This window comes from Larus michahellis, chromosome 2, assembly GCF_964199755.1.
Source record: "Larus michahellis chromosome 2, bLarMic1.1, whole genome shotgun sequence".
In the NCBI taxonomy this organism is placed as follows: Eukaryota; Metazoa; Chordata; class Aves; order Charadriiformes; family Laridae; genus Larus; species Larus michahellis.
In genome coordinates this window covers 45,977,375-45,988,054 of record NC_133897.1, presented here as the reverse complement: position 1 = coordinate 45,988,054, position 10,680 = coordinate 45,977,375, and positions in this window count along the sequence as shown.

The following is a 10,680-nucleotide window of genomic DNA, read 5'->3' as shown; positions in this document are numbered from 1 at the left end:
AAGCAAAATGAGAGCCTCCAGTGTGTACGGACTCATGAACATTTGATGTAGCAAGGAGAGTAAGAAATATGAGAAGAGTAGTCCATTTTTACATGGACGTGAATAGCTAAAAAGTTTTTACAAAACATTTTAACTAAGCTGGTACCAGGGCCCTCAGTGAGCCCCCAGGCTCTAGTTGTCTTGACCAGCCTGTAACTGTCTTTCTCTGTAAGCCTCCCCTGGAACCCCGTCCCCATCTCCCAGGCTTTGGCTGCCTCTGTGCACAGGCAACTGTGTTGTGGCACAACTGCGTAAGGCTGGATCAGACTGCTCTGTAAACAGCTAGGTCATGAGAAAGAGCTGAGAGAAACCTCACATGGGACCAGGATGCACATTTCGGTCCACACACACTCCACCCATTGGCTCAGGAGCTGCATTTCAGCCCAGGCCTCGCTGTCAGTTTGTGTCTGAACTATGTTGCATGTGTGCGATGCCTGGCCTTGTACCTTGCCAGCCCTGATCTTGCCTTCCTGACTTGTCTCCCTGGGTTGGCCTTGGAACTGCCAGGTGTCTTCTCTGGCTGTCAGTGGACTTTTGGCTGAACCTGGTTACTGTCACTGGACCTGCTTTGCTCTTCTTGCTCATGTAGTGTGGGACTACACCCTTGTTAGGAAGGGCATTGCTCCCATCTGCTTGCCATCCTGGCTTGCTCCTCTTGGCTCACCTTCCTTTGCAGAGCAGCTCATTCTTGCTGTTTCCCGACAGCTAAAGCTAGAAATATTTTTCTACACTAGCTTTAAAAGCTATAATGATACAGACTTATGTAAGTTTCTCTTGTAGCACAGCAAATGCAAAATTTTTTTTCTTATTTATGTGGATGCACCTGTGCTGATCCTGCACTACTGAGAGCAGGAGTAAGACTAACAACAGGACAAAGATTAGCAGCACAGAAAGGCAATTTACTTGTGTTCCTCTCTGACTTCATTCATTTGAGCAACCGCAGATCCAGTTTATTTGAGTAAAGTTATGCAGGATTAGGGACTAGGGCCATAATAAGTAACAATTAATACATGACTCACTCATTCGAGGAAGGTGTGTACAAAGGGCAAATTATTCCAGATTACAAAACTATTTAAGACTGGAAGTGAAAACATCTTCTTATTCCCTTGTTGTAGAATGGGAGCAAATCACTTTATTATTATGTGAGATCATATTAAAAATAAATCAGGTAGGATAAACAGAATCTATGTCTGTAATATGTTATATCTTAAAAATATACTCTACATGCCAAGCAAAACTAATATGGTATTTAGTGAAAAGCAGCTTACTCTTCATGCAAAATGTACGAACTCCAGCAACTATGCCAGCCAATGTTTTATTAGCCACAAAATATATAACAGATGTAGAAACACTGCCTTAAAAGATTCTTGGGAGACTTAAGAGAATCACCTTATCCCATAGCTCCACCTGGGCAGCCAGGCTGGTTACTTAGTTAAATCTCAGGTGACATTCTCATAAAGGATGGTTCTTTATATCAGGAAGTAAGTTTGTGGGCTTTAGGGCTTAGTACCAAGCCAAGCTGGTTGTTGATGAAAACCAGGTTGTGCAGTTTCAGTTTGTAAAGCCATACAATCTGCAAGAGTTCTACTATGGGGGACTCACAGGGTGCCAGTGACCCCAGGGAAAAAAAAAGTATAGGCTACAGAAGTAAGAAAGCCAAACAGTACTTGGTAGTTGCGCTAGGATAGGCATGTAATTTCATGGCCCCACTGTCTTCACCCCTTCTGTCTGCACTGTAGAGACCCTAATTCTCTAATTCTCTGTATGCTGACTTCACGCTATTTTAGCTTGTGCACTGTACAAAACTCTGCCACATTGCAATGTACAGAGATGTGCTTTGCTGCTATGGATCTGCACAGGGCACGTATTGTGCTTGTCTGCTTTGTAAGTGGACATCACATACACTACAGGAGGGGCAGCTTGTACCTCAGCTTCTGACCTTAAGACAGCAGAGCAGCTGGTTGTTTCCTGTGTTCATCCTTTTTCTAGATGGTAGGTCATGATCAGTGAACCTGTAAAGGTTTAAAAATGCATATTTTTGGACATCAGATCACTATCTAAGTTTTAGAGCATTGTAACAGGAGTTTCTAGTGAAATCTTTTCTATAAACCGCATTTCCTATCCTTTTCCACCCCTAGTGCTTAGTGTATCTTCTGGATGGAGGGCAGGTCTAGCATTGCGGGCTAGTCACCTCTCTGTGATGGAGGTAGGACAGCTTCCCTGCTGCTTCTGGTCATCTTTAATGAGATGCAATCTGATTTCTCACCAGCAGTGGGCTGTTTTTTTGCCTTTACCACTTACATTGGTGCTTTTCCATTGCTGTGCATCAGAAAACAATGCAAGCTATGCACTCCTAATGTGCGCAAAGCCTCTCTGCATTGACTGTGACAATCTCAGTAACCTTCGTGTACAGTATGTGCAGTCTAAGAGTACCAGCAGCATCCAAACTCTGTTATCAGCATACCAAGCTGGCATGGAATGTCCCCCGTGGAACTGATCTGCTGCAGCTAGTTTGTAACTCAAGGGCGTAGGGCTCTATTTATCTTATCTGCAGAGGATAAAAACTCCCATGAGGGTGTTCCAATTCTCTGTTTTGTTATTCTGTGGTAGAGTTTATGCATATTAACCTCCCGAGGATCAACACCTAGGACAAATTTAGCATCCAGAGTAACTGTGACTTATTTCAATGTTTTTGTTTAGTTGGAAACCATACACTTGCCATAAATTGTGAAAGGCCAGGGAGTTCTGAAACAGCTTTCAAAGATGGCAGCTAGCCAGCTTTAGTGCCAGTCTGATAGGGTCTGAGTATATAAACCAAATGTTTTCAGTGTGCTTAACATAATTTGGTTCAAAGAAAAACATTTGTTTCAAAGAAAAAAAATCATCAACAGTATCCTGCTTTGCAAGCACAGAAACGTTTTTATTTTTTCCATTAAATTTAGTGCCTGCTAACACTTGTTTTAGCATGTACAACAAGGCCCGGTAACAACAGAATAGACTCCCAAATGCAACTTTAAAAGGAGAACATAATATTAATCAGCAAAGAATGACTTTCACTGGACATTAATTTAGTGTGATGTGAAGGAGGAAGCTCCTTTGGCACTAGAGGGAGTTGCTGTTTCCCCACGATAAATCCTGTCCCATGCAGCTAGAGTTCAAACATATAGGACTTTATTGGTTTACAAAGTTTGTATGCAAACTGACTGAGCAAAAGACCAAGATAGAGACGAAGGAGGCATTAGACTGAACATTTCTGAAGAAGATGTGGCATAAAACAAAGTTTACAGCCAGTTAACACGTCAATTTTTATTGCAGTTCTTAAAATCAGTAAATTATTTGAATTAATCTCCCACTTTGGACCTAATTTGAGTCTCCACCTATTATGTTTAAGAAAGACTGGTATGTTCTTCATAGCAAAACTAAAAATCTGTAGTTTATGGATAGCTTCATTGGTTTTAGCATCTAGCTTATGTCCCTGCTCAACAGAGGTGTTTCCAAAAGAGCTCTGAGTTCCAAATTCCTGAGTGATGCCTCAGTTGGTTACTTGGGTGTGGGAGAAGCAACAGGAAAAAAAAAATCCTTGCAAGTTTTCAGAAAAATAATGAACTATGGTGATGTTAACAATTTCACCACTAGTTTTGATTTCCTTTAATTTTGGATAGAAAAACTTAATTGTTTGTAAAGCTTGTGTGCATTAATGTGGTATTCAGACCTAAATAATGTTCTAGAGCCTGAAATATTCATCCCCAAAGCTCAAGCAACTTAGTTGCTGTGGATAGGGTTGTGCAGTAGTAAATGATAGGCGTATAAGATGCAGTCATGTTGATTAAGAAACAGGGTGAAGAAGAGTTGAGTTTTGGTCACTATTGATAGGAATAAAACCCAGTAAATATCAGTAGATAGATATCACCAGATATCAGTAAATATCAGCAGATATCTCTCAGTAGAAGAGTTTCAATTTTGAATATGCATAAGCACGATAAATCCACTTTTATTTACATAAATCCACTCTGAGAGTGAACAGCATGCCACAAACTACTGTCTCGAAAAAAAAAAAAAGCTGTCTTTTTATGTAGAGGAGAGCCTGTAGCAGGCTGTTTGATAGTCTAATTTGTATTCATTTGGTTAAAGAGGAAAATTATTTACAATGATTAGCACGAAGAGACTATCCTCCCTATAGTTATCTCCATCTCTGCAACCTTTCTGCTCTGATATTCAAATTTTTACCTAATGTGTAAGAATGAATACCAGGATGGAGTAAAAAACATTTGGACCGAAGAATAAATTAACACAGTAGATAATGAAGCCTCTTCTCACTTTTATTGATTTTCTCAACTGCTATAAAACTTGCTGCATCTTTTAGAAGAAATATTATCAGTTCTCTTGGAGATTCAGATCTTCATATTTGTTGCTAGCCGAGATGATGCATTGTCTTTCTTTGTCTGTGCACCCATAAGCTCTATTGTATGACTAATTAATCTGCTGTAATAACAGTGAACTTAGTAATGTAGTTTATGGCTTAGCTTTCAAGTTTGCAAGAATATTTATTTGAAAGTTTTTAATTGTTTTGTGTCTTGGCCTTGAAGGCACTAAAATGTGCACAATACAGGCATGCTTTGACCATTCAAAATTAATTGTGAGTAATGCAATTAGAAGTCTTCTGAAGTGTGTGAGCTATCCAAATTATAATGAAATGGAAACTTGACTTTGTAGTCATTAATTACCTCATTAACTGGCGGTTTCTTGCACCTTCAAACCTTGGAGATTTTATTAGAATATGGGATTAAATAAAAATACGATTTAGTCTTTTCTCAAAGGGAAAAGTGAAATACATAAGGTTTTCAGGATAGGAAGATTTTGAGAATGTGAAGAAAAATCCTTGGCATCAGCCATATTCCCTGAGTGTTCCTTCCCTTTGAGGAAATGGAACACATTCCCTTTTTAAATATTTGCTGAATTCTTTGGAATCCATGGCTAAGTAGAATATTTTTTTTCAATTATGCTTAAATCCGTTTGCTCTTTTGGTTCTTCTGTTTTCTCTGTGACTCCCAAAATAATGCATTCAAGTTCTCTTCTCATTCTTTGCGAGGCCAAAGAGAACTTTCCTGGAGGCATGAAATGTGAAGTGCTTGAATTTCTCCAGCTCTTTTCTATAATCTGTGAGGACTTCTACATTCTCTAGGAAAATGTCTTCATAATAACCTGTATTATTTTGCTTTCCGTTTGCCTCTGAGTGTGGCCTCCTTAGTAAGACCAAAGATGTTAATTACTTTTAATCCAAAAGCTGGGGCTTTTTTTCTTTTGACACTGTTTTAATTTATAGAAATATATCTTAATTAATATATTGTGTCTGTGGGAAAAGCTAACCACTGTGAGATCCAGGTCCTATTGCTTATCTTCTATTATCAGTGGAATTTTATTAGAAACTCTGCAGTTCTGGCAGTACATTAGTTTTAAGCTGGACATTGGTGCACAAAGCAATACATTTCCCATTTGCTTTCTAGCTGACAGTCCATTCATCTCCTGATACAATGCCTGCGAGGAATTAATCAGACTTAATGAGGCCCTCATCATCTCCTTTTTGATGTTGTGCACTCTACTGGTGCACCCTTGCAAAATGACATAATGTATTAGATTTTTTTGCTTCTCATTCTACATAAGTTTTGTGACATGTTTTCCTAGATTGTGCTGGCTACCACAGAATGTAAGGCTTCTTGTGTTATTTTGCTTGACTTTGATTTTGAGCTTTGTATGCATACACCTCATTACCCCTGTGGATATGAGTTTCATACCTGAGTTGTCCTTTTTACTGGCATTTTGAATTTTCAGTTATGTCTGCTGAATTAGACTGCCATCCATCTGCTAGAAGCCTTATTCTGGAATGAGCAGATCTTGAGCTAACTCTAAATAATGTGCCCAGATTTAATTCTAATTCTGCCAGTCTTTTTAGTGTTTTCAATTGTGTCCTAGATTTCGATATTCTTTTCCTTCATGAGAAAATAAATTTGATTCTTCAGTTTTCATTCAACCACAGATACTTCTGATGTAATCTTGTACCCTAGATAAAACCACATTTTTGTGTTTCATTTTATGGCACAGCTATTGTACTTCTTACATTTCTGTGCTGCAGTTTCACTGCCTCCTTTGACCTATATTAACAAGAGATGCCTAAATGTACCATGTATTTCAGCACCAACCACCATAAAAAGGTGACCTTCTCAATGTCATTTTTCTTTTAATAATGCCTATTGCTTTTGTACACACAGTATAACAGTGTTTGAACTTCCTTCCATTGGCTGCTGTATTTCTAGAGAGTTAGAGCTGTGACTGAGCCTTTAGCATATGTGTTGTAATTTTATTTCTGTTGTTATACGACATTAAGTAAACTCTGGGACACAGGATGCAGAGCAGAGATCAACTACATTATTAAGTGCTTTGATTCCAGTTGGGCTTGAATTTATTGATCTTCTCTATTATATACCACAAATTTCTCAGAAACACAGCTCTTCACAAAGGGTGCCACTAACAGTACAGAGAATATAGGGGAAATTCAGAAGCCAGTGAAAAAGGAAGGTACATGCTTCCTGGTCAGCCCCTCCATGTATGCATTCCTGGGTAGCTAAGAATAGCATTAGTGAGAAGAAAATAACTTTATTCTCCAAGGAAGAAACATCAGTTGCATTGTGCTACAGATCGTGAATGAAAATTGTACTGCCTTGGTTCTGTGTTACACATGGATATTCATCACTTTTTTGTAAACTGGTATTGCATGTTGCTTGCTGTTTATTTCTACCTCCCCAGTCCAGGTTGAAGAACACCACTCTTGGCCAAAGAAAAAGAAGCTCTCTTGACTTGAACTAAAGTGGAGAATTTCCTGAGAAAGAAGCTGATGCAAGAGTATTTTTCTACCTTTCCCTCACTTTTATTTTTTTCTTTTAGCAAGACTCAAGCCTGAGAACCTGTATGTACTGCATTTAAACAACTTCAGAGAATTTCCACTTTTGAGAACTGTGCTAATTTTACACTAGGGAAATGTTAGGAAAAAACAAAGTGGAAAGAAATTGCTTTGTGTATTTCTTCCCATATTTATTAATTAATAAGGCCATTAGTACCTCTGAATACATAAACACCGTTCCTATCCTCTGTGAAGAAAATTACTTGAGTGCAAGGAATGTGTCAGAAGTGTTATGCATAAAATTTGTGTAGATAGGAGTGGTATTTTCCCTCAAAATTACTAAACTAAAGAAAAATAATCTTAAAACCTAGGGCATCAGGACATCAGTTTACTTCATGCAGATAAAGCTTTTTTTTTTTTTTCCTTAAACCCTTCTCTTTTCTTGTGTGATGGCTTGGGTTGGCTTGCTTAGGTCCGTTTCCCTTTGTAATATTTTCCTAAGATTCAAATTACCCTGAAACGCTTGGTTATCTCTGTCTGTGGTTGATGACCTCTGACTTATTTCTGGTGCACTGCATCATCAAACGACATCAGCTTTCCTTCTGAAGCTCTATGAGAGTGAGAAAATCCTGTAGTTATGTCAGGAGACTTGTCTTCTATTTCTCCCTGGGTTACAAACTTCCTGGCAGCTAACTGCCAGGATTTTGACACGTGTGGTTTATGTGCAGCCTCTGAAGACTGCATTTAACCTAGCCTTTTTTGGCAAACTCCCCATTACACTCTTAGGCTGACACTGGAGCAGCTCCACCTCCACTGGGAATTCTAAAGTGGACCAGCCGCTTGTGTTGCTATCAAAGTGTTGTCTAAACTTGGTTAGAACAGATCTCTGGCAAAATAAGGCGATAGCAACTGCCAAAGACCTTGCTGGTGCTTCGAATGTGGTGTGACAGTCCTCATTGTTGTTAGCATGGAAAAAATCTAAAACTCTTTCAGACTGGCTGATTCTTGTCTTTGTTACTGCCTATAAGCCCCATTTTTCCCTGTCAGCAATAGAATTCTATGCCCTTCTCTACTAAAAGCAATATGAATTTGATTTCTGAGATGAAGGAATCTGGGACCAGATTACATTAGTAAATTAAATGGGCTGTGTTCTCCCATAATATGACCCTATTCCAGTTTATGAAGCACATGCTGTGTATGAGTTTATTTATAGCTTTTAGATGATGATTTTGTTCAAGCAGTCTTCTAAAAAAAAAAAAAGGAGGTGCATGAACTTTTGAAGACCTTTCCTGTTCCATTTGATATTTATACTAAAACCTCAGATCCTTTCTATTTGTTTTTCATGAAGTGTTTTGAAAATTATGTGGAGAACTTACTTACATAGTTTTTAAATCTGACATCAGATCAGTGAAGCCTAACTTGGAGGGGGAAAGTTCTTATTGAGATACTTCAAAGCTTTGTTATATAGTTTATTTAAATTTTAGTTTCTGATGATGATTTCAAATATTTGCGAGAAGAATTTTTTTAGAGATCTAATGCCTGTCTTTTTAGTTAGGGGTTGATCTCTTCTGATCATGATTTCAAGGTCCCCCAGAATTTTTCCCTATTTCTCCTGAATGGGATAGTAAGATTAGACTTTCCTTCTTCATTTCACACAAACAGGATGTCAGAAAAATTAAACCAGATTTATCCAGTCTGCTGTGTATCTTATAAAGAAGGAAGAGAATCATCTGTGTGTGCAAAGTCCTGGATTCTTCCTCTTATTGTCATTTCAGGTTGTTAATGTCTGGAATCTGTTTTATCAACTTTCATAACTTTAATGCTATCTCATTTTCTGAAAGCATAGCCCTATTTTTAGGCTGTAACACAGTATCACCATAGTAAGGGGAAGTTTATGATTGATCGAAGCTGGCAGAGTTGAGTTTAGAATGTCTGGATTTGTGAAGCTGTGGCTAAGGAGTGCCTGTTCCAGGCATCCTCTATGGAAAAGATCAAGGTCAGGAAAAGTTAAACTGAAAAATGACAGTTTCCTGAACTTGTAGTTTGCTTATTCTAAAAAATTAACATTTGTTTCTACCTTTGAAATCACGGCAAATACTTTCATATCAAGCCATTTATGAATGCACATTCAGTTTTGCAGAATAGGCTCTCAAAAGTCAAAGATCAAAGCTGACAGCTGAGTTTTAGAAACCAGAGAAACGGAATCATAATTCAGCTCTTTGCATATTTGAGGTTATCTCCATTGGATACTCCTGTCAAGGCTGTGTGATATGAGAGAGCAAGCATTACAAGCAAATTCACTGGGGAAGAGGGAGAAAAAAATATGGCTGTCTCTTTCTGTCCAGCAACCTAAAGAGGATTAGATAAATGACCTTGTCAGGCTTTTATAAACCTCAATTTCTACTGTTCTTCAGAATCAGTGAAGATAAGAGTCAGTTCTGTTCTGTGGGGTCCTGCTGAACATAATGTTGCCTATCTGTTATACCAGCATTAAACCTGCAGACCACAAAAGAATTAGCCCAGCATTTGCATGAATTAGGCAATATGCAGTACACTCCTTTTATGTTTTTTTTTTTTTAATTATTGGGTTTTTTTATTTAAAACCAATCTTATTTATTGTAATATGTAATAAATTTTTTGGTTCATATGTTTTTCACAAGCTATTTTAATTTGTCTGTTACCAGCCAAATTAAAATCAGTCAGTGGTGAATGCTGGCAAACAAAATGTCATCCCTAGCTTCGGATAATTGCATACATCACACATTCTAGAGCTAATCACAGTATAACCCCCAAGACTATAAACCCCCAAACTGTAAAAAATCCCCAAGTTTTACTGCCTTTTACTGCCTTTTACACGCTTGTTGACTGGTTTTATTGGTGAGAGCTAAAATTTAGAACCGAATGGCAAAATATATTTCAGTAGTTTATTGAATTTACAAAAGATTTATTTTGAGAGTAAAAAGCAGTTAAAATATAGGTATCATGATTGGCTCTAAGGTTCTTGCATTTTGTGTTAACATTACTCATAAAAAAACTAGGAAATCTCTATAATCTGCCCAGCTTCTAAAACATTGTCATGAAAAAGGGAGTGAACATTATGCCTGTTTTAATACAAGGTTCCACAGTTTCAGAAAGTGTTTCAAACATACTCTGTCTTTTGTCGTGTCTATATATGTCAACCACGCATATTGAAATACCTACCAGCATTTTTATGCAGATTTGTAGGTAAAAAAGGAGTCAGTCATGTTGCATTAGAAACTTGTATTTGTTTCAATTAGGTTTCTGTAGATGGAACTGCTTGCAGAACGGAGTCTGAAATTAGTAATCTAAAGTACTTTCTGCATAAGTAGAAAGTTTTATTAGCTGAATTTTTCTCCCTTTCTCAGTGCCAAAAAATCTCAAATGTTTGTTTTTAATTTCTAGCCCATAGTTCCTTCCTTTTTTTTTAACTGTCATCCCATTGTGTGGTGTATTCTAACATTACCTAAGTAGTATTTTTAAAGATGATTTGAGTAAAACACAGCTCTGCTGTGGGTGAATAAGGGTTCTTAAGCCATAAGATACTGCATGCTATTATCAAACTATACAAATTGCTGTTGGTGGAGTATGAGATCAGAGCCCAAATGGCATAAGGTAGCATTATAGTATCAATACATATGCACTCTGCAGTATAAGTGCTCTATAGCAACACTTTTAGGATGTAAAAATGGTTCTGCAGATTAGGCATAAGATTACAGGTGCACAGA